The 27,776-nt window shown below is 56.1% G+C and overlaps 1 pseudogene; it reads right to left on the reverse strand.

Moving 5' to 3' along the window:
• Nucleotides 1-27,776, reverse strand: LOC103346098 (adenomatous polyposis coli protein 2-like; annotated as a pseudogene).

Below are 27,776 nucleotides of genomic sequence, written 5' to 3' on the forward strand. Positions count from 1 at the left end.
TATTAAAATACATTTATTATCCCTGAAAAAAAAAGTATGATAGCCTTACTGTTGATTATTTGAAAAACAGCAAAATATCAAATCATCAAAATCATATCATTACAATTGATACCACAAATACTGAAACAAATACTCTATCACACAGCAATCCTTAAAAACATACAAATTAAATGAAAAATCTGGAGCCAGGGCCATGGCACAGTAAATTAATCCTCCACCTGTGATGCCGGTATACCATATGTGTGCTGGTTTGAGTCCCGGCTGCTTTTCTTCCAATCCAGCTCTCTGCTGTGGCCTGGGAAAGCAGAAGATGGTCCAAGTCCTTGGGCCCCTGCACCCACTTGGGAGACTGGGAAGAAGTTCCTCGCTCCTGGCTTCAGATCAGTGCAGCTCCCGCACTGTGGCCATTTGGGGAGTGAACCAACAGAAGGAAGATCTTTCTTTCTCTCTCTCCCTCTCACTGTTACTCTACCTCTCAAACAAATAAATAAATAAAATCTTAATCTTTAAAAAAAAGGAAATATACAATTTTTTAAAAATTAGTGAAAAATCTCTCTTTGTGTACCTCATTGTCACCCCCAATGGAATCAGCATTACTTTTCTGATTTTATTAATACATACCTAAATATACATTTCATGGGATTCATTTATAGAAATAAAGCCACAATATTTGGCTTAGTTATTTGACAATAAGGCAAAAAAGCTATTGCTATTGTCTGTGTGTATGCGTTGCTTCCAAACTCACGTTGAAAATTAGTCCTCCAGAGCAGACCCCAGGGACAGGAGGGAGTCAGACTGGGAGGAGGCCTCGCGGGGTCTGCCACGGCTGCCTGGTGCAGCCATGTGACCATGGAGTTGGTGCCCTCCTGGATGGCGGGCCACTCCATGCTGTCCAGGTCAGTGGCCTGGTCTGAGCTGGCAGCCTCCTGGCTGCAGTCCCGGGGTGCCTCTGCAGGGCCACTCGTCCTGCCCGGTAGCCCGTGCCTTGTGGCGTCGAGGACCAGAGGCCGGAGACCGGCGCCTGGGCATGGCTGAGCCTATGCAGTGGTGCAGGAGCGCCTCCTAAGAGCGCAGGCTGGGGGAGCTGCCGTGTCCACCTCCCCGGCGCGGGGCCTGGGGGACCACGGGCTCCCGGCCTCCCAGGTGGCTGGCCGGCCGCTCATAGGTTTCGGGCACGCTGAGAGAGCTGGCCGAGAAGCTCAGGGAGTAGCAAGGTGGGGTCTCGTTGGAGATCACCCGGGGCTGGACCCTGGGGTGCAGCTGGACCTGAGCGGCCGCCTTGGCTGGGGCAGGGGCCTCCTTCCCGCCCCACTTCAGAGCCCGCGGGATGGCAGATGGTCGCCGCAGGGGCAGCCCGGCTGAGGAGGGCGCCTCATCAGAGTCCTAGAAGCAGTACCCGGCGTCCTCGGTGGGCGTCCTGAGGCACAGGGACTGCTCCCCCCTTCACCCTAAGCCCAGTCCAAATGGGCACTTGGGAGCCGGACCAGGGGCAGCTCCAGACCGGCCCGGCTCCTGCCCGTGCCAGCTGGTGCCCCCGGCCTTGAGCCGGTTTTTCTGAGACCTGGCTAGATGGGGCCGCGAGGCCGGGGGCCTCCTGCCCGTCCAGCTGGCCTCGGGGCTGCTCCCTGGGTGGCCATTGCAGGGTCTCCTCGCTGAGGGACGCGGCGCTGGAGAAGCTGACCAGCGTGCCCTCTGCCGAGTCGGTTCAGGAGTCGTCCTCCAGGGCACCAGCTTGTAGACTGGGACAGGCAGTGCCCGGTGGCCGGGCACCAGTGCCGAGGCCACTTTGCGGAGTCACGCGGGCACTGCGGCCCCTAGGCACTCGCCCAGCAGCTCCAGCTCCTGGTCCGCGGCCATGTGGTTGCTGGAGCCTGCGGGCACCGGCCCCTCCTGGCATCCTGCAACTTCTCCCCAGCAGCGCCCGCCGCCACCGCCACCCCTGCCAGTGCCACGGTTGGGGCAGGCAGGCGGCAGCAGCCGCAGCTCCATGTACTGCTGCTAGGAGTGCTCGCGCGGGGCGAGTGTGCTGAGGCTGGAGGCGCAGAATTTCTCTTCCGGCTTCTCCATGATGAAGCCCTCTGGGCCACATGGTCTGCCCGGGGCTGTAGGCCAGCTCACTGGGGCTACCGTGCTGCTGCCCAGCCCACTGCAGGGGTCACTGGGGATGGAGCTGGCGATGGACAGGCTCTCCAAGTTGCCCAGGGAGCTCACAGAGCTGCAGTGGCTCAGCACCAGCGGTATCTCCTGCACACAATTCTCGGAAGAGCTGGATGGCGTGGCATGCTTCATGCCCAGGCCCCGGCCACGGCCCCACAGTGGTGCCGGGATGGCCATGGACAGAGAGGAGGGCCCTCGCCACACCCCGCCCAGCTCTGCCTCTTTGGGGCCGGCCTCCTCTAGGCCCTCGAGGGAGGAGTCGCTGTCCACGTCTCCGGCCTCTCAGGGGCCCGGGCATCCGGCCAAGGACAGCGAGGACAGCAAGCTGCAGCAGGACAGTGAGAGGGGCCTCTCCTGCACCTCTGGGACCGCCAGCCAGCCCCCAGCTTCTTGGGCACCTGGCTCAGGCCCTCCGCTGGCAGCCAGGCCTGCTTCCAGGCCGCAGGGTGTGTGTGTGTGTGTGTGTGTGTGTGAGTGTGTCTTGGGGCCGCTGGGGGCCCCCGCGCCTGCCCTACCCTTGGCTTCCAGCAGCGGCACGTGCTGATAGGTTGGCGACAGCTTGATGGTGTGCACAGGGGCATCGGCGCTGGCGGCATCCCGGGTGGGCCTCTCGGCCTGGCTGCCCCGCAGGTCGAGGTCGAGCCAAGCTGGCTGCGGCTGCCCGCCCAGGAGCTCCTCGCGGTGCTCGGCCAGCGGGCAGGGTCGCATGTGCTCCCGCGGGCAGTAGCTGGTGCTGCCGCTGTTAAAGTTGTTGTTGGACAGGCTGGCGTGGGCCGCCTTGAGCCAGAGCAGGGCATGCGCCTGGCCCCCTACCTCCGGCCGGCCGCCCTCAGGGGCACGGCAGAAAGAGCAGGACTGTGCCCGGCCCTCCCTCGGTGCCTCCTGCCCGGGTCCCCGGAGCTGAGGCTGAAGCTGTCGTCAGAAGAGGTGTGCAAGGCCGAGATGTCCTCCACCAGATGGTCGATCCACGCCAGCGCCAGCTTGGCCTTGGCCTTGGCCGCCACGGCTGCCTCGCCGCCGGCCTCCTTCTCAGGCTCCAGGCCGCGGCGGGCTGGCTGGGCGCGGGCCAGCGCCTGGCCCTGCAGGAAGGGGCTGCCCAGGAAGAAGGACAGCATGGCCAGGCTGGCGGGCTCCGGGGTGGCGGCGGCCATGGACGGCACGTCGTCGTCGTCGTCGAAGCAGCCCAAGTCGGAGGCTTAGTCCCACGCCAGCCCGTCCAGGTGCCGCAGGGGCAGCAGCGGCTTCTTGGCGGCGGCCTCAGCGGCCTCGGGCAGGGCCTGCATCTCCAGGAGGCCGAGCGCCTGCGCCAGGTGCCAGGCGTCGAGCTCCGCCTCCAGCGCCCCTGCTTGCGCACGTAGAGGCTGGGCACGCAGGTGCCGGGGAACATGGCCATGGCGGCGCCTGGTGCTTGGCAGGCCGGTGGGCCAGCAGGTTGCACAGGGTGGCAGCGTTGCCCATGGTGATCATGTTGTGCCTGGAGTGCACCAGGTTGCGCAGCGTGCCCATGGCGCCCAGGTCCCACAGCAGCTCCTGGTCCCATGCGCTGCGGGCCCACAGGTTCCAGAGCATGCCGCACGCGTTGCTCACAATGGTCAGGCTGTGTGAGGTCAGGTGCTGCAGCAGCGTCTGCAGGCAGTTGTGGTCCTGGAGCACCTGCCTGGATGGGTGGAGGGTGGGAGCTGGGTCAGGTGTGGCTGAAACAGATGGCTCCACCCTGCCCTCTGGGATAGGGAGGCCAGAGCAGACGGCCCAGCCCCACGCTCCTGGGATTGGGTGGCAAGAGCAGTCGGCCACGCCATGCCCTCTGGGGATTGGGCAGCAGTTGTGGGCATTTGGGGGCGTGGACCAGCAGGTGGGAGGGGTGGTGTTGTGTCTGTGTTTCTCAAATAAATTTTAAATTAAAAAAAAAAAAAAGGCCAGCGCCACAGCTCACTAGGCTAATCCTTTGCCTGCGGCGCCGGCACCCCGAGTTCTAGTCCTGGTTGGGGCGCCAGTTCTGTCCCAGTGGCTCCTCTTCCAGTCCAGCTCTCTGCTGTTGCCCAGGAGGGCAGTGGAGGATGGCCCCAGTGCTTGGGCCCTGTACCCGCATGGGAGACCAGGAGGAAGCACCTGGCTCCTGGCTTTGGATTGGCACAGTGTGCTGGCGATAGAGGCCATTTGGGGGGTGAACCAACGGAAGGAAGACCTTTCTGTCTCTCTCTCTCTCACTGTCTAAGTCTGTCAAATAAAGAAAAAGAAAAAAAAAAGAAAATTAGGCCTCAATGCTACATGGTATTTGAGGTGAGGGTCTTTGGGAGGTCATTAGGATTAGATGAGGTATGGGAGTGGGGTTCCTGGGTTTGCATTAGTGCCTTTATAAGAAAAGCAGGAGAGACCAAAGCTCATACACTTTCTCTGTCTCAACATGAGCTGCCCTGCACAACTTCAGGACTCTGCAGAGAGTTCCTTTCCAACCAGAAAGCTCCCATCAGATGCAGCCCCCAACTTTGGGCTTCCTAGTCTCCAAGAAATGGATTTCTTTTCTTAATAAATTATCCCATCTGTGGTATTGGGTTACAGAAACAGAAAACAGATGAAGACAGCCACCAGTTTCCTTAAAGCCTCAAAAGAACACCAGGGAGGGCAGTTTTCCCCATTGTCCAAAGATGACTTAGAACAATAATTCTGACTGAATTCTTCTCCCCTCTGCAGACTCACCTTCCTCGTGATGCTGGACACACTGGTGACCTGGGATGCTAGAGATGGTCACCCGGAGAGGCTGCTCATACTGGGCATGGTGACAAGGGTCATACTGGGACACTGGTCTCACTGCTCATGCCGGGGACGGTGACACTGGGGATCCAGAATCATTCCGGGGACACTGGTCATGAGGGGCTACTGCTCACACTGATGATGATACTGATAACACTTGGGGTTTGCATGAGTCAGAAATTTTTTGTAGTTTAGTCATCTGTGGGGAGCAATCCGGACTGGACTAAGTTACTCGAATTAAGACTTATTCTATGCATCTGCTCTCCCACAATATGGCGCTGGGAGAGAAGTAAACAGCTTCCGCACAGCTGCCTCCATTTCAACCAATTAACTGTAGGACTTGCTCCTGATTGGAGAGCAGCGTACTCGGCGTGTGGGCAGCCGAGTTGGGATTGGCGGAGGAGGACTATAAAGGAGGAGAGAGACGGCATGCACCAGGAACATCTATGGGGAACATCTAAGGGAACCCATGCAGCCCCCGAGAGACCCGGCCGGCGGAGTGCCGCTCCCCTGCGGAAGTGGGGAAAGCGGCCAGGGGGAACCGCCCTTCCACGGAGGTGGAAGGGATAGTAGCCAACCCGGGAAGAACCAGCAGCAAACCCGGGGAGGGCCGAGCAGACAAAAGAACAGCGCAGGGTCCTGTGTTGCTCCTCCACGAAGAGGGGGAGCGACATAATGGTGCCGTGACTCGGATAGGAAACTTAGGACGGATATGAAACTTAGGAGGGAAGAAACGGGAAGAACTAGGGAAAATATCGGAGAGAGAAACTAGCAAACAGCCTAGGGAAAAGCCGGACGAAAAAGGAGCCGGAAGAAGCTATTGAAAGCCTAGGCATAGACTCGAAACAGCCTAGGGAAAAGCCGGACGAAAAAGGAGCCGGAAGAAGCTATTGAAAGCCTAGGCATAGACTCAGATACGGACTACGGGGGGAAGCTGGGAGAAATCTCTAAGGTCGAAAGCGAAAGTGAAAGCTAGAACAAACAGCCTAGGCATAGACTCAGATACGGACTACGGGGGGAAGCTGGGAGAAATCTCTAAGGTCGAAAGCGAAAGTGAAAGCTAGAACAAACAGCCTAGGCATAGACTCGGATACGGACTACGGGGGGAAGCTGGGAGGAATCTCTAAGGTCGAAAGCGAAAGTGAAAGCTAGAACAAACAGACTCGGACGCGGACTGTGGGGAGAGGCCAGGAGAAATGAGGGAGGAATATCGTTGGAGGAAAGCTTGGGGAAACATACCGGGTAGAGAAAAATGTTAGGGAAATTGAAGCCGCGGGGGGCAGGCCAAGGCGGAAACGAAAGCCACTTTGGGGTTCTCAAGTTAGCCCGGGAATAGGGGGCGAAAAGTTGAAACTAGAAGCTGAAACGTGAGCCTGGTTGGGATCCGTCTGATTAGCCCGGGGAGCAAAGGACGGGAAGCCAAACCGTGGGGCGGAGACGTACGCTGGGTTGAATTCGCCAGGCTAGCCCGGGGAACTTGGATTGAATGCTAGTGGTGGAGACGCAAGCTACGCTGTGTTACTCGCGGAAGCCGCCGCGTGCAGAGAGAGCACGGGGCGTGAATAGATAGGGAACGCTGGCGTAGGCCGTGGTTCAGACGTGAAAGGGTTAAGCGTGGAGACCGCGGAGCGCGCGAAGCCGAGCCGCGCAAAGCCGGGAAGCTGCGCAGATGAGAGAGGCGCGCGGGCTGAAGCGGCGAGGTGCCGGGAAGCTGCGGGGATAAGAGAAACAGAAGTTTGGAAGTGAAGTAAAAGAGAAATGGGAATGCTGGAAGATAGAAGTGAAATGGGAGAGGTAGGAATGCCCGGAGATAGAGAAATAGAGAAAAATAAGGCCTCCCCTCAACATGCCAATTAGAAGGCTTGGATTCGGTCTGCCCGATTAGTGAGGCGATGAGCACCTGGGCGGCTAGCCGCAGGTCACCGAAGACAGGCACGAATTAACATCAGTAAAGCTTCCCCACAATGAAACAATTAGGAGGCTTGGATTCGGTCTGCCTGATTTAAGGCGGTAAGCACCAGCAAAGCTCGACCAGAGCATGCGCTGCAGGGCACCGAACACAGGCACGCATCAGCGCCTAGAAACCTCCTCACAACATGGCGAAGAGAGGACCCGGATTCGGTTTGCCTGATAGGACTTGTAAGAACCAGCAGCAAACCCGGGGAGGGCCGAGCAGACAAAAGAACAGCGCAGGGTCCTGTGTTGCTCCTCCACGAAGAGGGGGAGCGACAGTCATCCAATTCTGTGTTTTTCAGAAATGCATGTATTTTACCCTAATGTGAATACAGACCATTTTACTGGGCCGTCTTTTGATGCCGCATTCAACATCAAGTTCCTTGGCAGAAGACAGAATGTGGTTAATTTACAGGGCTACCTCTGGATGATAGAGACTCCAACTGTCAAGAGCATTTTGATTGTTAGTTTTGAGTCTCTAATGTCTTCAGATGTTGATGTATTTGCTCATTCTGTGCCTCTCTGACTTATGGACCACTTAGCTCTTTGCTCTCTACTAATTGATGATTGCAATGAAGCACTTGATCATGTTCATTACTACAAGTACTCAACAAGCTCATTGGTAGACTCACAAAAAAAGGAGAGTGTTTTTTTTCAAAAAAGTGAATATTCAAATCAAACTAGACTTTTCCTAATAATTTCTGAAGTGCATTTAAAACACATACCTCACAATTTCAGATTCATATATAAACATTTTCTAAAATATTTGTTTATTTTCATTTTATTTGAGAGAGAGATATGAATATATAGAGAGAAGCAGAGTGCTGCTGGTTCACTCCCCAAATGCTCATGACAGCCAGGGCTGGGTCAGGCCGAAGCCAGGAGTTTAGAACTCAATCCAAGTTCCCCACATGGGTGGCAGGGGCCCGAGTACTATCACCATCACCTGATGCCTCCCAGCATACACCTTATCAGGAAGCTGGATTGGAAGCAAAGGATCCAGGACCCGAATCAGGCATTCCTATATTGGATGCCTGTGTCCCAAGTGGCATCCCAGATGTTGTGCCATTTAACCTCACCTTTCCCCAGTAAATGAGTTCTTTGGGGACAGGTAGTTGCATTAGAGCTCATTCTTTCAAAACGTCTACATACTGAATAATTATTTACTGATTAATCACAAGCCTAGTGTGTTCTTACATTTTCTCTAACCATTCTGCTTCACTCTCCTATTACTATCTCAGATAACCAATAGCTACTTGAATGAAGAGACAAAGACTCACATCTGCAGGGCTGGCACTGTGGCACAGCAGGTTAATCCTCAATGCTGGCATCCCATATTGGAGCCCTGGTTCAAGTTCTCACTGCTACACTTCTGCTCTACTTCCCTGCCACTGGGCCCAGGTAAGCAGCAGCACTGACCCAAGTATTTGGGCCCCTGCTACCCATGTGGGAGACCTGGATGAGTTCCTGACTCTTAGCTTTGGCTTCAGCCTGGCCCAGCCCTGGCCACTGCAGCCATCTGGGGAGTGAACCATTGGGTGGAAGAGCTCTGTATCTCTCTCTCCCTCTCTCTTTCTAATTCTGCCTTACAAGCAAATAAAATAAGTCTTAAAAAAACAGCTTTACTTGGGAAGTGTGGTTTCAGGAGATTTTTCAGGCTAAAGCAATGTGATGTTAAAATGCATGATGGGTCACAAGAATCTGATGGAGTAATCAGGATATTCAAGCTAGAAATAGTCTGACACATTGGTTCCACTATGCAAGGGTGAGAATAAAAATGTTCCGGCAAACTTAGGAAAGTCTGGTTGTTCTGTAGCTGTGGCAATAAAGATCCGTGTTCATTGTTTAAACCTCTCTAAATGATCGAGGACAATGCAGTTCTATGAATACACATTTGCCAAACTAAATTGTTGGTGTCAGCACTCACTTGTGAAAGTCAGCCCATCAGGGCAGACTCACCACCGAACTGTACCTCTGAGCACCAATAGCCAGCAGCACTCTCACCCGTGGAGCCACACTTAATGGTGATGCAAGCTCACTCCCCCTCTGAACATCCTTTAGTCCCTGAGCGCCACGCTGCCCCAAGCAGTCATGGACGATCAGCATTCTGCTATGCTCTGAGGGACTGTATCTGCAAGCAGAGTTTCCTCTTGTAATGCTAAGGCTTAACCACAGCTGTGTCTTTTTATCTCAGATCCTCAACAGTGGTCATTCTGGAGATTCTACTGAGACCATTCGCTGACTCACCATAGACTGCTTGGAACACAGGTGCATTGACTGGGCCCTAAACTCCAGTTGCCCAATGGATCTGCAGTCAGTAATTTGACTGGTAATTTGACTTCTGACTAGTTCCACTGGGCTCTTGATGCTCAGTGTATTTTACTATCTCAGAGTTTGTGACTGTCTTGGTCCTTATTATGTCACCAAGACAGAACACTTGAGACTAGATAATCATAAAGGGAAGAAGTTGGGGCCAGTGCTGTGGCAGAGCAGGTAAGGCAGCCGCTTGTAGTGCCGGCTTCTCATATGGGCATCAGTTCTAGTCTCAGCTGCTCCACTTCTGATTCAGCTCTCTACTATGGCCTAGGAAAGCAGCAGAAGATGGCCCAAGTCCTTGGGCCCCTGCACCCAGGTGGAAGACATGGAAGAAGCTCCTGGCTCCTGGCTTCGGTTCAGCACAGCTCTGACCATTGTGGCCATCTAGGGAGTGAGCCAGCGATTGAAGACCTTTCTCTCTCTCTCTCTCTATCTGCCTCTGCCTCTTTGTAACTCTTTCAAGTAAAGAAATAAACTCTTAAAAAATAAAGGGAAGAAATTTATTAAGCTCATGGTTCTAGGGACTAGAAGTCTAAGATGCAGTTCTTTATGTATACAAAGTCTTAACGTGATAGGTTTTTGTCTCATGATTGTAAAGGGAGTAATTCTAGAAGGCATAGGTTAGATTGGCATCCAAGCCAATCCAAGCCAAGTCTGAGGGCTAATGAATTGAGGATCACTAGACCAGTGACAAATGTGTGTCAAAGCAATTGGTGGAATTCTGTATTAGAACCACACAGAACTCTTGTATGGGAAATCCTGACTGGTCACTTTGTGAAAGCAGGCCACTTAGTTCAGCCTGTTTTCCAGCTCAACTGATTGTTGCATTGGTTGGGGACCCTAAGGCACTGTGCACAAACGCAAACTGTTGACTAACCAGAGTGACCTGTCGGTTTATCTGTGTGAAAGTCTCTTCTCCTTTAAGAAATAGCTAACTCTTTGCACTTTTCATGACGACTACCAGCAGTTTGTTTTACTTACTGAGAAATTTCTGACAAATGAAAATCAAAGTTAACTTATTTTAGAGAATCTCTCAAAAAATAGGAAGCAAACCCCAAGAGAGCTGGTTAAGCCACCACCTTTGATGCCAGAATCCACATGAGCCCGTTTGAGTCTTGTGCCTGAAAAAGTAGCAGAGAGTGGCCAAACTCCTTGGCCCTGCCACCTACATGAGAGACCCAGATGGCATTCCAGGCTCCAGGCTTCAGCTTGGCTGAGCCCTGACCATTGCAGCCATTTGGGGAGTGAACCAGCAGATGGAAGATCTCTCCCTCTCTAACTCTGCCTTTCAAATAAATAAATAAATCTTGATATCTCAAAGACTTTGCAAGCTTCTGAACCCTACCCTCCTTGCATTTCTCTATCTTGTGTTATTTCTACTCAGCTTTATCTGACTATGTGAACTAATCTTCCTTTGGGGTTTCTCAGGAAGAATGCAATCGTCTCGCAAAATTGCCAAGCAAAAAATCAGGGGGATGGGGCAGACGTGTCTGCCAGCTCCTCAGTGCTCATGGTGTGTGGGCAGAGACAGCCACTGTAAGGCGAGGCTGTGTAACTGCAGAGACAATGGTCAGACACAGGACCTACCTCCCGGTGATGTGGATAAAGTGTCTGAGGAAGATCTGTGCAGGAGGCGACACTTGAGTAGCGACCAGATGGAAGATGAGCGGGAAGAGCATTCAGGTGGAGACTGGCTTGTGCAAAGGCCCTGAGGCAGCCCACACGTAGCTGACCTGCCCCCACAACTCAGGCCCATCTTGGCTGCCCCTGAATGGGGGCACAGCTAGTGTAAGGCTGGGATGGGCATTATTTGAGCAGAGCTTTGAGTAAGGAAAGAGAGCTCCCAGCATTCCCTGTGCAGAAGAGGACTTTTTGTGGAGAGTGGGCAGATCCTGGTCCCTGTGTTAACCCAGAGCTCAGACCTCATTTGTTTTTGAAGCTGTCTTGGGTCATTTGTTTGAAAGACAGAGTGACAGAGAGAGAGAGAGAGAGAGAGAGAGAGAGAGAGAAAGAGAGAGAGAAGTCTTCCATCCCTGGTTCACTCCCCAAGCGGCCCCATCGTACAGGGCTGAGCCAGGCCGAAGCCAGGAGCTTCTTCTGGGTCTCCCATGTGGGTGCAGGGCCCCAGCACTCAGGCCATCTTCCGCTGCTTTCCCAGCCATCTGCATGGGAAGTGGAGCAGCCGGGACTCGAACTGGTGTCCATGGTGCAAGTGGCAACCCATGCCAGCTCCAGGACAGGGAAGGCATGTTTTAGTCTTTTCTCCTTCTCCTTCTCCTTCTCCCCCTCTCCGTCCTCCTCCCCCTCCCCTTCCCTCTCCCCCTGATTCAAGATTTTATTTATTTGAGAGGTACACTTACAATGAGAGGGAGAGAGATCTTCCATCTGCTGTACGGCCTCTGCATTACAAAATAAAGCCCTAGATATCCTCAAAAAGAAAAAAAAAAGAATTCATGTATGGTCTCAGGAGATGACCTGTATTACCTGTATTATCATTTCTAAATTGTAGCCTCAATTATTTTGTGATAAAAAATACAAACAGCAGAGAGGTGGTCAGCAGGGAGGTTAGTAGTACAAGGGGCTGTTGTGAAGTCTTGTTCTACATATCTCCAGCTCTCTCCAGAAAAGACAACCTGGGCAAAGCACCCAAATATCCATTGCCTTCACCAAGTCCAGCCTACATATTGCATGGGGCAATTGTACCCAGCATTAAGAGCTTCCAGATGACTCACTTTTTAAAAAGTTTTTTATTTATTTTGAAAGTCGGAGTTACAGAGAAAGAGGAGGAACAGAGATCTTCCATCCATGTGTTCACTCCTCAGATGGCTGCAACCAGGAAGGCTGGGCCAGGGGAAAGCTGGGGGCTCATCCAGGTCTCCCACCTGAGGGACAGGGGCCAAACACTTGGGCATCTTCTGCTGCTCTTCCCATTATCAGGGAGCTGGACTGAAAGAGAGGCAGCCATAAACAAACTGGCACTTAACATGGAATGCCAGCATTGCAGGTGGCAGGCTTACCCACTATGCCACCGTGGGGCCCCAGTACTCACTGTTTACATCTCATGACTAACAAGCACCTGATTCCACTGTGTTTGCAGGAAGGCAAGGGTGGGAATGAAGTAGTCACCAGGCTTTCACTGTGGATAGGATTGTTGGAAATGCTGGAAACAAGAGAAAACCACAAGTCACACACTCAAGGTCAAGCAGAGGAGGGAGGGTAATAATCCAAAGAATGGATTCTAAAATAGACTAAAAAATAATAAAAGGACTAGAAACGGAGAGTATACTCATAGAGCCATGACAAGGATTCCGGTATAAGTAAATCTGGGAGAGAAATGAGCAAGTATAATCATGGACTTGGAAAAATGTTCTATTTGTGGCAGATGGTGTCTGAAGCTGGCTTTCAAGTATGCTTTGTATCTGAATGTGTGAAAATTATGCAGGAATCTGGTCATGAAGCACCAAGAGGGCCTAACTTAAGGTGTTTCTGTTGTATTCTGAAAGATGTGAGGGACACCTGTAGGGTTTTACTTTCTTAAGTGGCATTGTTACATTATAGAATGTGCTTAAACAGAAACTAAATGAACAAAACTAAGTTTTTTTGGTTTTTTGTTTGTTTGCTTGTTTTTGCGTTTCTTCCTTTATTTAAAAAAACCATCCGGGGGCGCACGAGCGGCCTCCCATGGCAGGGGTCATGGGGCGAGGCAGGGGTAGGGGCTCGGCTATGTACAGGTGGACGTAGCCCTGGGTCTGGCCACAGCCTCGGCCCCGCCCCAGGCCCCTGGTCAAAGGCACCGCCCTGGGCATGGGCTGGGCGGCCATGACCACGGCCACAGTGGCCACAGCCAGCCTCCACCTGGGGGCTCTGGGTGACCAAAGGCACCCCACCTGGAGGGGCCCCACACTAGGTGTAGAAGACCTTGTGGCTCGGGGGGCCGAGGCCCACCTGCCTACCTCAGGCGGGGTCCCTGTGGCCGGCACCGCTAGGTGTAGAAGATGACCTCTGGGCCCAGGGGGCTTGGGGGCCCCGTGCTAGGTGTAGATGACCTCGGGGCCCAGGGGGCTCTGGGGACCAAGGCTGCCTCCCCACCCCATGGGGCCCTGCTAGGTGTAGATGACCTCGGGGATCTGGCCATCCTCCACCGAGGTGCCACAAAACTAAGTTTTATATCTGCAAATGCACAGGAGTTTTTTCAGTCTGGAGGCTGGGGTTCAAGGCCAAGGCTCCAGTGGACTCTGAGGAGGGGGCAGCCATGTCCTCTCCCCCATGAGTCCCACCACTTATCACCTCCCAGTCCCACCCCCTGGGGGGTGAGGGCTTCAACCTGACACTTGGTGGTAGCCCAGTGCCTCCCCTGCCAGATGAGCCAAGGGTACTGTTGCCCCCTGGGGTGGGAGGGGCCGGGCAGGTCGGGTGTCTGCACCCCAGCAGCCAAGCTCTGATGGCCTCCCAGGGGTGGACAGGGCAGGGCACCAGGGTGGGGAGAACAAGGGCAGAGGCACGGCTGCCCAGCCCCTCGGCACCTGCCCTCACCTCACTGCCTGGGCACTGACCAGAACCTGGCCCCATCCCTGGCTCCTCACACAGTTAGGCTATCTTTGTGGAGCCCACGAGCACACAGTGGACACAGAAGGATGACAGTGGACACTGGAGGAAAAACTTGGTGAAAACGGTGCCCCAGGAAACTTCGCCAAGTGGGAGCTTCTGAGTGGGGAGGCAGAGAGGAGAGAGGCACTGGAGCTCCCCCCTCCACTGTGGACTCCCAGTCCCCTCATCCTCATGGTCGGAGGCACTGTCCCTGTAGCCCCTGTCCTTGTGGTCAGAGCCCAGCAGGTGCCAAGAGGGCCCAAAGGGGATGAGGGTGGGGCTGCTGACCCCTAGGGCCACTTCTGCTGCTTGGGGTGGGACAGGTGCCTACCAGGAGCTGAGGGGTGGGGGCGCTGTGGCTCATGCCCAAGGGAGGAGCAGGCAGAGACTGGGGCAGGTGGCCCGGGAGGGGGTTTGGGGTCTGGTCTGCCAGCACCTCTCATGCATGCTGCAGCAGACAGGGCAGAGACAGGGCACGGCTGGGCTCCCCCGCATGCCTGGGAGGGAGCAAGAGCCTGCCTGGAAGGTTAGTCCCCAGCTGTCTCCAGCTCCAGGAAAGTACCAAGCGGGGTCCCCTCAGGATTTTCAGGCTCACTGGGCCCCCCACGGCCCAAGACGGGGAGCAGCCCTGTGAGTGACTTCCAGGAAAGCACTCAGCAGCAGCCCTGAGACTCAGGCCAGGGCCAAGGTGGGAGGCAGCTTCGGGCCCAAAGAGGGGCTTCCAGGCACAGTGTGAGGGTGTGGCCTGGTCCTGTGCAGCCAGGGGGAGACCTGGGCTGCTGCTTCAGCCTCCCAGCTCTAGGTGTGCGCCAGGGTCCCCAGCCTTGGGAGGACCCTCCCAGGAAGCTATCCCTTTACTCCCCGGGTCAAAAAGACGGAAGCTGGTCATCCCACTGGGACCCACCCTGGCCCCAGGCTCCTCCTGATCTGGGGTGCCGCAGGACATACCCTGAGGCTGAAGATGACGGGCTGCTGCCGTGGCTGGGTCAGTGCAGCCGGCAGCCCGAGTCCACCCCTCTCTGGGCTCTGGCCTTTAGCCGCTTCAGGCTGCGGTGGCCGCAGTTCACCAGGAGGCCGCTCTGGGCTGCTGTCCAGGCCTCCGCGTGGCACTACTGTTTCAGGCAGCGCTGCCTGTGGTGCAGGAAACGGCGGACGGTGGGGGTCCGGCCCGGCTGCCCCCACAGGCTGCTCTGGGCAGGGGCAGGTGCCAGCGTGAGGGCCTGGATGAAGGCAACTGCAGCCCCCACCTCGTCCCCCAGGCTCAGCAGCAGGCGGCCCTGGGAGCAGAGGTCCTCCGCCCACCGCAGGAAGCCCCCATCGCCTGCACCCTCCTGGAGCAGTTGGTCCAGGTTCCTGAGGGCTCGGTCGCATTCCCACAGCTGGGCCAGGCAGGTGGCACGCAGGCGCAGGTGGCAGGTGCCCCCACCACTGGCCAGCACGGCCAGAGAGCAGAAGCCCAGCGCCTGCCGCGGCCGCCCCATGTCCAGGAGGGCATTGGCTTCCAGGGCAGCGGCCTGCTCAGAGGAGGGAGGGAGGGAGAGAGCCTGGGTCAGCCCAGTTCGCGCCCAGCGCCGCCCACCTCTGGGACCCCCTCCCCGTGCTCCCTGCGTCCCAGCTGGCTCTGCAGCCCCTCCCGCTGGCCTCCGCAGGCTGTCCCCGCCCCCAGGACAGCGGCCCACCGGCCTCCGCGACCCAAAGCCGGGAAGGCAGCGAACCAACCGAGGGACAAGCAGGCTGCTGACCAGGCCTAGGCGCTTCCGCCAGTCCCAGCCCCACCGCACCCTCCGGACGGCAGGGCCGGCGGGGAGTGCGCAGCTCTGGCCATGCCGCCGGCGCCTTCCTTTCAGGGCCGAGCTGAAGCCCCCTCGGTCACCCTCCTGGGCTCATGAACCCCCGGGAGAGGCTGTACAGAGACCCCGCCCCAGACTGCGGCCCGGCCCGGAGGGCGCGCTCAGGCCCCACACAGCTGGGCTGGGTGGGCAGCGGGAGGAGCGCGCCGATCGAGTCGGGGGACCGGCCGCCAGCCACCGGAAGTGGGGAACGGCTACTTCCGGTTCTGCTAGGGTCGCTCAGCATCCTCTTGGACTCCAGGCAAGCCCGCAGCTTCTCAGAGATGCTGCCTCAGCCCCGCCTCCGAGCCCAGAGGCCCCGCCCAGTTCTCCCTAGAGCCAAGGGATCCCCGCCCAGGTGCTTATGAGAATTCTGAGACCCCGCCTCCATGCCCAGAGGCCCCCCCCAACATGTCCCGTAAGTCGAGAGGCCCCGCCCAGCGCCCACCTCCGTGAGCTCAGTACCCCGCACAGCCCCGTCACCAGCCCCAGAGGCCCCGCCTGGCCCCACATCAGAGCCGAGACCCCCGCGCGTGTCCCCGGATCCGGGCTCCGGTACCCAGCCCACCATCCGGCGCTGTTGGTTGAGGCCGCGGGAGCCCCCGCCACGCGCAGGCCCGGTAGAAGCTGTTGCGCCGCCCTGCACGAGGCGGGCTTGGTGCAGGGCGGGCTCCGAGGGGTCTCCCTCCACCCCCGGGAGGCTTATGCCCCCTGCGAGCGAGCCCAGAGGCCCGTGGCCGTGGCGGCCGGCGGCCAGAGACCCGGGTCCGGCCGGTGATGCTGCTCGCGCCCATCGCACACGCGACGCGCACCCCGCGGGTGCACCTGGGCAGGCTTTACTCCTCGGAGGCCTCAGCAGCCGCAGCAGGAAGCCCAGGTCCACAGCCTCCGCCTCAGCCAGGCCCTGCAGGTCCCGGGCCGCAGCCTGCACTCTCCCTGCTTCAGCCTGAGCAGGCCCCGCCCGGGGCCGCCGCGGACTCCTGAGCAGAGTGCAGGGCCCCTGCAGATGCGCACCGCCTGCCTCTTAGTTGCCTGTAGGGGTGGGAGGGGTGTGTGTGGGCGTGGGCGAAGGTCTGCGGGCAGAGGCACGCGGATTCACCTGCTGCACAGCCCCTGCCTCTCCCCCATGGTCACCGCAGCCCAGGGCAGCGCCACCAGCCCCAGCAGAACCGGAAGTGGGAACCCCGCTCTCAGGAAGCTGCTGGCACAGCACAAGGGCAATGTGGGGCAAGGCCACCCGGGCAGAGCCGGGTCTCTGCGGGGCACAGAGGGAGGTCAGTGGTCATGGCTGAGGCCTCAGAAGTCACTGCCATCCAGGGGCGCTTTCCCTGCGGATCAGGTCAAAGGGTGACGCAGGCCGGGCATACCCAGCGCCATAAGGGCGTTGGCCAGCAGCAGGTGCCCACTGGGCTGTGTGCCGTCCATCTGGACCAGTGCCTCCCCAGCGGCCAGAAGGCCCTGGGCGTCGTCCTCCTGGGGGGGCCGGCTCTGCAGGGCCCGGCAGTGAGCGTGCAGGCCCTGCGCGAGGAGGCCCTGGGCATCGCGCCTCAGAGAGTGGAGCTCTGGGACCACAGTGGCCAGGTCCAGGTTCAGGGCAGAGACGATGTCGGCCACGGCTTCCTGGAAGGGAGGCGGGCGGGGGTGGGGCTCCGTCTGGAGGGGCTGCCCTGTCTGCCCCACCCTGCCACGACAATGAACCCCATTACTCCCCACCCCGTTTCTACTGGGCACCAGAGGGGATCTCTAGCTGGCCTCTGTCCTGAAGTCAGCTGCCCAGAGCCCCTGAACAAGGCTGGACACGGCCCCCAGAGCACACCCTTCCATCACCTGGTCAAAGGCGCTGCCCTGGGCACAGGTTGGGCGGCCATGGCCATGGCCAAGGGCACAGCTGGCCTCCTCCTGGGGGCTCTGGGTGACCGAGGGCGCCCCCCCCTCAGCGGGGCCCCGCGCTAGGTATAGAAGACCTCGGGGCTTGGGGGGCCGAGGCCCACCTGCCCACCCCGGGCAGGGTCCCCGCGGTCGTCACTGCTAGGTGTAGAAGATGACCTTGGGGCCTGGGGGGCTCCATGCTAGGTGTAGGGGTCTTGCATGAGGGCTTCAGCAGTCCGTGAAAATGCGTGTTATGCGGAGTCTACATGAGCTTGGCTTTTTTTGGTCTTTGCGCCATTTCCCACTGGCTTTCTGAAGGGTGCGCCTATCTGGCTCTAGGGTCAGGGTCTCTCCCTCTGTGGGTCTCTCTAAATGTCAGTGCTTCATGGGGAAATCCACCAGGCACAGGTCCTTTCCTGCTCAGGGGGCTCTGACATCCCAGATGGGGCCCTGGCCCATCGCTGGTCCATCTCTCGGTGGCTTCCTCCTGGCAGGTCTCACGTTCCGAGGAGGGGGCTCACTGCATCCAGTCTCCCAGGCTGCTGGGGTGGGATTCCCTCCTCATGGAGGTCAGTCCCGGCGCCCACCCCTCATCTCTCAGCACTGGCCTTCTTTCCGGCTGTCACTGTGACCGTGTCCTCTGAGTTCCGTTCTGGCTCCCAAAGCTCAGGGTCCACAGCCGTGGTTCCCTGGGTGCTGCCCCTGGCTGCCGTGTCTTCCCCGTGTCCCCGGGGTCTCCTCTCTGCTCCTTGGCCGCCCAGTACCCATCTCCTTTCACAGAGGGGAAACCGGCGTGGAGAGGACAAGTGACTCGGCTGAGTCCGCTCGTTGGACTGGGCCCCCTCCCACTTGTGCACTGGGGTGGGTATCCAGGGAGTGGGCCTGGGTGAGAACATGGATCCCCACAAGTCAGGGCGTGTGTGGCACAGTGGCAGACACAGAAACCTCATAAAGAAACCAACGAACCCGAAAGCCCTCTGTGCACACAGGCCTAGCTGGTGTGAGGGGGTCTCTCACCTGACGGCCTGAACCACAGCCCCTTATGTTGAATGGCAGCTGTTTCTGCAGAGGTACAGAAACTACCGCAAAAGCAGGCAAATCAAGTCCTGACCTGGCTGTGCCCCAGCAGACATGACTAATCGATGCCAGCACTTACTCCCATGGCTCACATCCCTGAGCCACTCTCAACACACTGTCCTGGCAGCCTCCACCAAGACAGCGGAAAGGAGCCCCCTGGCCCACACCCCGTGGTGGGACGGGATGGGGGCGGCTCCCTGGGGGATTCCTTTTGGCTGGAGAGGACCCCGGTGCCACTGGTTCAAGTCCCAGCTGCTCCACTTCTGATCCTGCTCCCTGTTGATGGCCTGGGTAAAGCAGTGCATGATAGCCCAAGCGCTTGGGCCCCTGCACCCATGTGGGAGAATCGGATGGAGCTCCTGGCTCCTGGCTCCAGCCTGGCCCAGCCTGCATCCCCATTTGGGGAATGAACCAGTGGATGCCACGAGGCCATGAGAGGACAGGGACCCCGGAGGTGGGCATGCGGCGCAGCAGTGAGTACACAGCAGGGGTGCCTGTATCCATGTGCTCGTATGTAACACGTAACAGTCCCAGCTCTGCTCCGGGTCCCAGCTCCCTGGGAGGCAGCAGGCGATGGCTCAAGTACTCAAGTGCCCGGCCCATGGGGGAGCCCTGGGGGAAGTCCTGGGGTCCTGGCATTGTGCTTGGCCCATGGGGGAGACCTGGGGGAGTCCTGGGGTCCTGGCATTGTGCTTGGCCCATAGGGGAGCCCTGGGGGAATCCTGGGGTCCTGGAGTTGCTGTCGTAGGCGTTTTCTGAGTGACCCTGCAGATGGAAGATCTCTCTCTGTGTCCATCTTTGGTTTTCTCTCTGCCCTTCCCACAAAATGATAACACATAAATGCATAAATTTCCCCCTCTGTCCCCACCAGGGTGTCACGCTGTGGGTGTGCTGATAGCCAGGGCTCAGGGTAGCAGGGCGGGGGTCACGGCTACCTCTCCGGAGGACTGGTGCTGGGCTCCCGAGTCGCTGAGTTTCCAGGGTGGGGTGATTCTACAGGGGGGTGAGCCTGGCCCCTCCCAGGTCTCTGCTGCATCTCCCCCTGGGCTCACACACCCCCTTCACGAAGGGACACTGTCAGGCCAGCTGTGACAGCTAGGCTGGCGGGAGACTGGCATTGTGGCTTAGCTGCGTATGCACTGTGCTCCTCGGGCACAGGCTTGGTTGGCTGCCGGCTCCCTCTTGCCCAGGGCTACAGGGGGCCAAGGGTTCCTCCTTCGGCTTTGCACATCTTTAAAATTGAAGCTGACCGCAAGCAACACGCAACTGGTGTTTAAAGTGCTGCATCCGGCGATCTTTATCTTTCTGCTGGAATCGCGTTACTTTTACATTGAATGTAGTCGCTCTTACTTTTGGATTTGAATTTGCTATCACCCATTATTCTTTCTTTTGGACCATTGCTCTCCTGTCTCCTTCCTGATTTCCCTCCTGTAATTCCCTCCGTCTCTGCTACCTTGTTGTGTATATGTATGGATTAGAATCACACAATATCACATAATGTATCTATTGATCTTTCCTTAAAAAGTGAAGACACACATCTGTGATTTATTCTCAGAGTCCTTTCTCTCTGACCTGTGTGCACCTGTGAGATGTCGTTCAGGCTGTGTGGTCAGGTCCCAGTGAGTGTGTGTGCACACATGTGTGTGCATGTCTGTGTGTGCGCATGTGCGGTCAGGTTCCTGGGCTCTCACTCAGCGGCTGCCCCTTCTGTGCACCATCTCCTGAGTTTCTCTGTGTGCATTCACATGTGTGAGTCATGTGTGTGCACACGTATGTGTGTATATGCACTCGTGTGTGCACACTGCCTCCTCTTGGGTTTTATCTGCCTGCACCTGCTTTCCAGGCCTTCATAGACAGGCTTTATTGAGATACAGTCAGGGCTCTGCATGTGCAGTCAGGGAGTCTTGGGGCAGCTGCAGGGTTGCACCGCAGTCAGGCCCTGGGATTTCAGGACGTTCCCGCCTCCAGGGTCTGGGCTCTGCAGTGATGGAGCATAGGACCTGCCCTTTTGTGCCAGGCTTCCTTCCTGAGGTCCCCCATGCCTGGGGCCACCCATCCCCCACGCCTGGCTCTCGGGGCTTCTCAGCGCAGCCCCCATCTTTCTTGCCTGGGGCTGCATCTGGGGCCCAGCTGGGTGACCCACACAAGCTCCTCCTCTTCCGTCCTTCATTCATCAGCCTCATGGACACCTGTCACACAAGACCACACTGCAGGTTCCCGGGATGTTAAAAAAATCTTAAAAAATAACTTATTTATTTGAAAGGAAGAGTTACAAACAGAGAGAAAAATCATCTATCAACTGATTCACTCCCAAATGACCAAAATGGCCCAGGCTGAGCCCAGAATTCTGTCTAAGTCTCCCACAGGGATGCAGGGGCCCAAGCACTTGGGCCGTCCTCCACTGCTTTCCCAGGTGCATTAGCAGGGAGCTGGATCAGAAGTGGAGCAGCTGGGACTCAAACTGGTGCCTGTATGGGCAGCTGGCATCACAGGTGGGGGCTTTAACCCCCCTGTCAGCCCCAGTTTTAAGTTTTCTGAGGAGCTCCCCATGGCTTCCTACAGTGGCCACCTAGCTAATAACTGGCTCATGCCTGGTTCATGTATGGCCCATGCCTGGTTCACACCTGACTCACAGATAGATCAAGTGTGGCTCATGTGTGGCTCATGCCTGGTTCATGCTTGGTTCACACCTGGCTCACGTGTGTCTCATGCGCACAGCAGTCTGCAGGGGTTCCCTTCCCTCGACATCCTCCCCAGCTCTGGCTTTTGTCTTTTTGATCACAGCCAATCTAACAGGAGTGAGGGGCAGTTCATGTGGTTTTGATTTGTTTCCTTGATGAGTGACAGTGAGCATTTTCCAGCATCTATTGGGGCATGCACTGTGACATAGCAGGTAAAGGCTCTGCCTACCATACTAGCATCCCATATGGATGTTGGTTCTAATCTCCCCTGCTCCACTTCTGATCCAGCTCCCTGCTGTGGCCTGGGAGAGCAGTAGAAGATGGCCCACTGCTTGGGCCACTGCACCCACATGAGAGACCTGGAAGAAGCTCTTGGTTCCTGGCTTCGGATTGGCACAGCTCCAGCTGTTGCAGCCATCTGGGGAGTGAACCAGCAGATGGAAGATTCTGTCTGTATAACTCTGCCTCTCAAATAGATAAATAAATCTTAAAATAGTGAAGTATCTAGTGGGCACTGGTGTGGCTTTTAAGACATGTCTCCGTGGGTTTCTGGCCTGCTTTTAGACAATTTGTTTTCTTGGTCCCGCTTTGAGCCCTGTTTGTAGTGCGTCCCTGACTGCACGGGCGTCTGTCCAGCCCCTCACACTCTTCCTCCCGGTCCATGTCCAGCCCCTCACACTCTTCCTCCTGGTCCATATCTGCCCCCCCCCCGCTCTTCCTCCCAGTCCGTGTCCAGCCCCTCACACTTTTCCTCCTGGTCTGTGTCCGGCCCCTCATGCTCTTCCTCCTGACCCCATTGTCCAGTTTTTCCATTCGTTGCCTGTGTTTTGGGGTCCTATGTCCTGGAGCTCCCATTTACCTGGAGGTGGTTCCTGTGTGCTGGGAGGCTGGGGTTGAGCGTCCCTGCAAGTGGACGTCTGGTCTGCTCCCCACCCAGTCTCTTGTGCTCACTGCTCCGGGGCTGCTCCCCTGCGGGCCCCAGCCACTCTGGCTCCCTGCAGTCAGGCAGCACCTGCAGCTTCTCTCTCCTCAGGGCTGCACCGGCTCCTTGGAATGTTCTGCAGCTCCATGTGAAGCTTGGGATTTTTCCCATTTTGTTGGGATTTGATGAGGAAGTCACTGGCTCTGTGCATAGCTTTGGGTTGTAGAGACATTTTCACGGTTTTTAAAATAATAGGTTTTTTTTTTTTTTTTTTTTGACAGGCAGAGTGGACAGTGAGAGAGAGAGACAGAGAGGAAGGTCTTCCTTTGCCATTGGTTCACCCTCCAATGGCCGCCACGGCCAACACACCGTGCAGATCCGATGGCAGGAGCCAGGTGCTTATCCTGGTCTCCCATGGGTTGCAGGGCCCAAGGACTTGGGCCATCCTCCACTGCACTCCCTGGCTACAGCAGAGAGCTGGCCTGGAAGAGGGGCAACCGGGACAGAATCCGGCGCCCCTACCGGGACTAGAACCTGGTGTGCCGGCGCCGCACAGTGGAGGATTAGCCTAGTGAGCTACGGCGCCGGCCAAAATAATAGGTTTTGTGCTAGATGATTTTGCCCAACTGTAGGCTGACATAAGTGTTCTGAACATGTTATTTATTTATTTGAAAGAGTTAGAGGGGGAGAGACAGACACACACAGAGGTCTTCCATCCACTGGTTCACCTCCCAGATGACTGCAATGGCCAGAGCTGGGCCAAGATGAAGCCAGGAGCCAGGAGGTTCCTTCAGGTCTCCCACGTGGGTGCAGGGGCCCAAGGACTTGGGCCATCTCCCACTGCTTTCCCAGGTGCATTAACAGGGAGCTGGATTGGAAGTGGAGCAGCCAGGACTTGATCTGGCACCCATTTGGGGTGCCGGAGCCACAGGTGGGGGCCTCACCCACTGCACCAGAGCGCTGGCCCATCACTGGGGTTTTAAAATATTTTCCCGGAAATCCATGCAGTTTCCGCAGACTTTTTCAATCTGTTTGCACCAGGACAGGTTTATGTTTCGATTGCATCTCCCGCCAACTTGAGGAAGCAGAGGTGCAGGAGGTGGGTGAGGCGGCTCTGGCTGGTGACGTGGCACCAATGCACCCAGAGGACGCCACTGAGTGGGCAGGGCCAGTGGCACCCAGCAGAAGTCAGAGGCAGAGAGAGAGAATGGAGAATGCGGTCCATCAGCTGGTTCATTTCCCAAATGGCCACAGTGGCCAGAGCTGTGCTGAACCAGAACCAGAGCCAGGAGCCTCTTCCAGGTCTCCCACGTGGGTGCAGGGGCCCAAGGACTTGGGCCATCTTCCACTGCTTTCCCAGGCTGTAGCAGAGAGCTGGATAGGAAGTGAAGCAGCTGGGACTTGAACCGGTGCCCATCTGGGATGCCAGCACTGCAGATGGAGGCTTTCCCCGCCATGCTACAGCGCCAGCCCTGGGGATGGGTTTTGACTTCTTGAGAGCTGCACGGGGCACTCAGGCTTCTTCCCACTCTGGCGTCCTTCTCGTGGTGCAGTTACCCTGCATGTGTCCGTGCTGCTGCCTGCATCAGAAATCCACCCTCTGTACCGTGGATCTGCCCACGGCTGGGGCCCACCCACAGCACCCACCCCTCAGCACCAACTGCGCACTGCAGATGTCCAAGGCACCCACAGAGTTGCCAACCAGTGTCCGTCCACTGCCCCATGGTCAGAAGCTCCCCATTGGCACCCTCACACACACTGACATTCCAGGGGTTGCCGCGTGGCTCTCCCATGGCCTTCTGGGTATATAGGGTTGGGGGGGGTTGGTGAGGCAGTGATGTCGAGGGCCCAGGCTGCCAAGGATGCCACAGGGAACAGAGATGAGGGTGGCCAGTGTGGGTCCTGGCGCTGGCCCACGTTGGCCAGGGATGCTGGCCAGTCCCTCCTGGGATCCCACCTACTCTGAGTGAGCCAGGCTCGGATCCAGCTCCCTGCAAGCCCCCTGGACTTCCCCGCTGAGCAAACTGAGCAATAAATGCAAACATAAAAATGCAACGATAAAAAATAAAATGCAAACTCCAACTTTTCCCCTGAATTACTGAAGCTGTTTTCATATTTTCAGCATTTTTTGCTCCTAGGGTTCATTTTCTTCACACATGACCATCATTCATTAAAATCATTTTCTTTTTCTTTGAATTGGATTGCTTAAGCTATTTTAACAAAAATAAAATGAACATGTAAGTTTGGGACTACTTATGGGGTTTTCATTCTTTCCCATTGATTTATTAGTCAATCTCTATGCTTATGTCATATTGTCTTGTTTATTGTTATGGTTTTTCATGAAGTTAGATAGTACAGAACCTCAACCTTGCTTTTCCTTTGTAAGAATGCTTTGCATAGGTTGTTTATTTTCTCATATGAATTTAAAAAATCAGTTATCAAATTCTAATGAAAGAGTTCTGGGATTTCTATTTGGATTGCTTTGAATCCACATTAGTTAGGAGATAATTGATAATTTAGTCTATGGTGTTATTTCTCCATCTATCCTAACTTTATTTTCTATGACCAATGTGTTTTCACTTTCTATGTGATGTCTTGCATATATTTTATTAATATTAAATGTATTTCTTGCCATTTTGTTATTTGATGCATTTAAATAATTCTTATTAAACTATAATTTAATTATTTATTGATATTACATAAAATGCAATGGTTTTTATAAATAAATCTAATATCTTGTGACTGCCAAATTTATGTATTCACTTTGATATTTCTATACCAAGAAGCATGCCATCTATTACATTTCAGGATGGAGGTGGACATTCGTCCCAGTGGTTAAGATGCTAAGACTCTCGATTCCACATCAAAGTGCCTGGGTTCAGGTCCCAGTTCTGTTTCTGACTTCAGCTTTCTGATAAGATGCATCCTGGAAAGGAGCAAGTGATGGCTCAGCAAGTTGGGTCCCTGCCATCTACATGGGAGACCTGAATTAAGTTCTCTGTCCCTGGCTTCTTCTGGCCCAGCCCCAGCCATTGCAAGCATTTGGGAAGTGAACAAGTGGATGAGAACTCCATTTGTCTGTCTCTGTCTCTCTGCCTCTCAAATCAATCAGTAAACAAAAATTTAAAGCCATAAATCCCTGTATAGACAGAGAACATTTTCTTTATTATTTTGATCTTTTTAAACTTATTCAGACTTATTTCAGATTATAATATTTGATTGCAAAAATAGAAGTCCTGGATTCATCTATTTACTTTTATCTCATCAGGATTTTGTTTTTGCAATGCATCATTAAAGATAGAATATCAGTGGTCTTGATTATTTTGACAGTCTCTGACGATGATTATAGATGTGGTTGGAATTTGCTCTACTATTTTATGATTTGCTTGTTCTTCATCTTCTTTTTTTGAGTCCTTTTCCTTCCTTCCTATTTTTGATTTATTTTAGTAGAATTTTGGCATTACCTTTTGTCTACTGCCTTTTTAGCTACACTGCTTATATTAATTTTATTGAGCACTCTAATGATTTCAATATGCACTCCGAACTTTTAATTATTTCTGTGATTTAATGCTGTACTATTTCATTTTAAATGTGGAAACATTGCAATACTGTAACTGCATTTTCTGCACCCCTATCATTTATGGTAGAGTGTCTATAGTTATTATACATAAATACTCTATAAACTCCACAAGAAAATATAGTTGTTTTTGTATTAAACAACGCTATGTATTTTAAAGAAAATTAAGACAAAAGGATCTTTTGTAGATATCCAGATATTTATTATATGAGTTTCTTCTTCCCCTCTTCAAGGTGCACATTTCTATCTGGCATTATTTTTCTTTAGCCTGAAAGATTTCCTTTTAGCATTTCTTACATTATAGGTCCACTGGAAATGAACAATTTCAATTTTCTTTTCTTTTAAAATGTCTTCCCTTCACTTGTATTCAATATTTTCCCTGGCCATAGACTTTTTGACTCAATTATTTTCTTTCTTTTTTTTTTTTTTTTTCTGACAGGCAGAGTGGACAGTGAGAGAGAGACACAGAGAGAAAGGTCTTCCTTTGCCATTGGTTCACCCTCCAATGGCCGCTGCAGCCGGTGCACCGCACTGATCCAAAGGTAGGAGCCAGGTGCGTCTCCCATGGGTTGCAGGGCCCAAGGACTTGGGCCATCCTCCACTGCACTCCCTGGCCACAGCTGCCGGCCCCCAGCCCCTTTCTACTCCCAGGGTCACACCCAGCCCTGCTACAGGGTCAGGGAGGCGGGCCTCATTGCGGGGCGTTTCCGGCGGGAGGCCCCCCCGCCTCGGCCCTCCGACTGCTCCGCGCTTACTCCTTTGCGCTGGGCCCCGCCCCGGTCCCGTCCTCGCGCGTAGGCCCCGCCCCCTCGGCCCTCCCACTGCGCCGCGCTTCCGTCTTTACGCTGGGCCCAGACCCTGTCCCATCCTCGCGCGCAGGCCCCGCCCCCGCGGGCAAGGCCCCTCCCCCTCGCCTACCAGAGCCCCGCCCCCTGGTCAGTCTCAGGGTCAGGCCCCGCCCACTTCTGGCTCCTCGCTGGGAAGCCTCGCCCGCACCTAGGGCCGTACCCTTCTCCTACTCTGCGGCTTTCTCCCCCGAGCGCAGCGTCTCCGCACCGCCCCCAGCGTTCCGCGGGAGCCCCCCAGCCGTCTCCCAACCCGGGCTCCGCTTACCCAGGGCCGCCAGCTCCGGCGCAGCGGGCTGTCTGGCGACGCGGCGACTCGGCATGGCCTGGCCAGCAGGGACGCGCGGCTCGGAGGCCGGCCCAGACTCAAGCGCGCACGCGAGCTGTCCCGCGGACGATCGCGGCCCGGACGAGCGGCGCAGGGGCTGGGGCCGCAGGCGGGGCAGGACGCGCGGCGCCCGAGACTGCTTGGGGCGCCGGGCCTGGTCGTCAGGCGGGCCCGGGGGCGGGGCGGCGGAATTCCCAGGCGCCGTCGGTCTCGCGCCCATTGGCCCGCTCGCCGCGGTGACATCAAGGCAGGGGAACGGGAAAACCTCCGTGCGTCACGTGACCCGGGGGCGGGGCCGGTCGGGAAGAGGAGGCGGGGCGCTGCAGAGGGGCCGAGGGGGCTTCGCCCACCGCCCATTGCCGGCAGAGACCACTGAGGCCACGGGCCGGGTTTCTGCGTGAGACGGGAGCCTGGCGCTTCTCCTGCCCGGGGCTTCGCAGCCGCTGTCCGTGGTGGTAAAAGCATAGGCTGGGCACGGGCTCTGGGACTTGCGCCCCGCCCCTGGTGGTCTCCAGTGCCTGGACCACAGCTGTGCATGGCCTTGGGCGGGCCCCCGGGAGCACAGGGACATCAGTGACATCTGGGAACCGTGCGCCCAGCCTCTGAGCACAGGGGCTCCCGGGGACCCGCACGTAGGGCAAGCGCCCGCATCCCGCGTGGCCCGTGGGTGGCGTTTGGGTGTTCCAGCTCGTCACTGCGTTGTCCAGAGTGGGCCAGCCTAGGCTGAGCCCCGTGTGAGCCGTCGCCTGCCCTGGACCCTGGGCACAGCACTCCCCAGGCCGGCCCTGGCAGTGGACTGAACGTGGCTCCCAGCCCTTCAGGCCCTGGAGAGAGAGGTACAGAGCGGCCACTGTCTGCAAAGGGCCGGCCGGTGACCACGCCAT

Source organism: Oryctolagus cuniculus, chromosome 7 (assembly GCF_964237555.1).
Source record: "Oryctolagus cuniculus chromosome 7, mOryCun1.1, whole genome shotgun sequence".
In the NCBI taxonomy this organism is placed as follows: Eukaryota; Metazoa; Chordata; class Mammalia; order Lagomorpha; family Leporidae; genus Oryctolagus; species Oryctolagus cuniculus.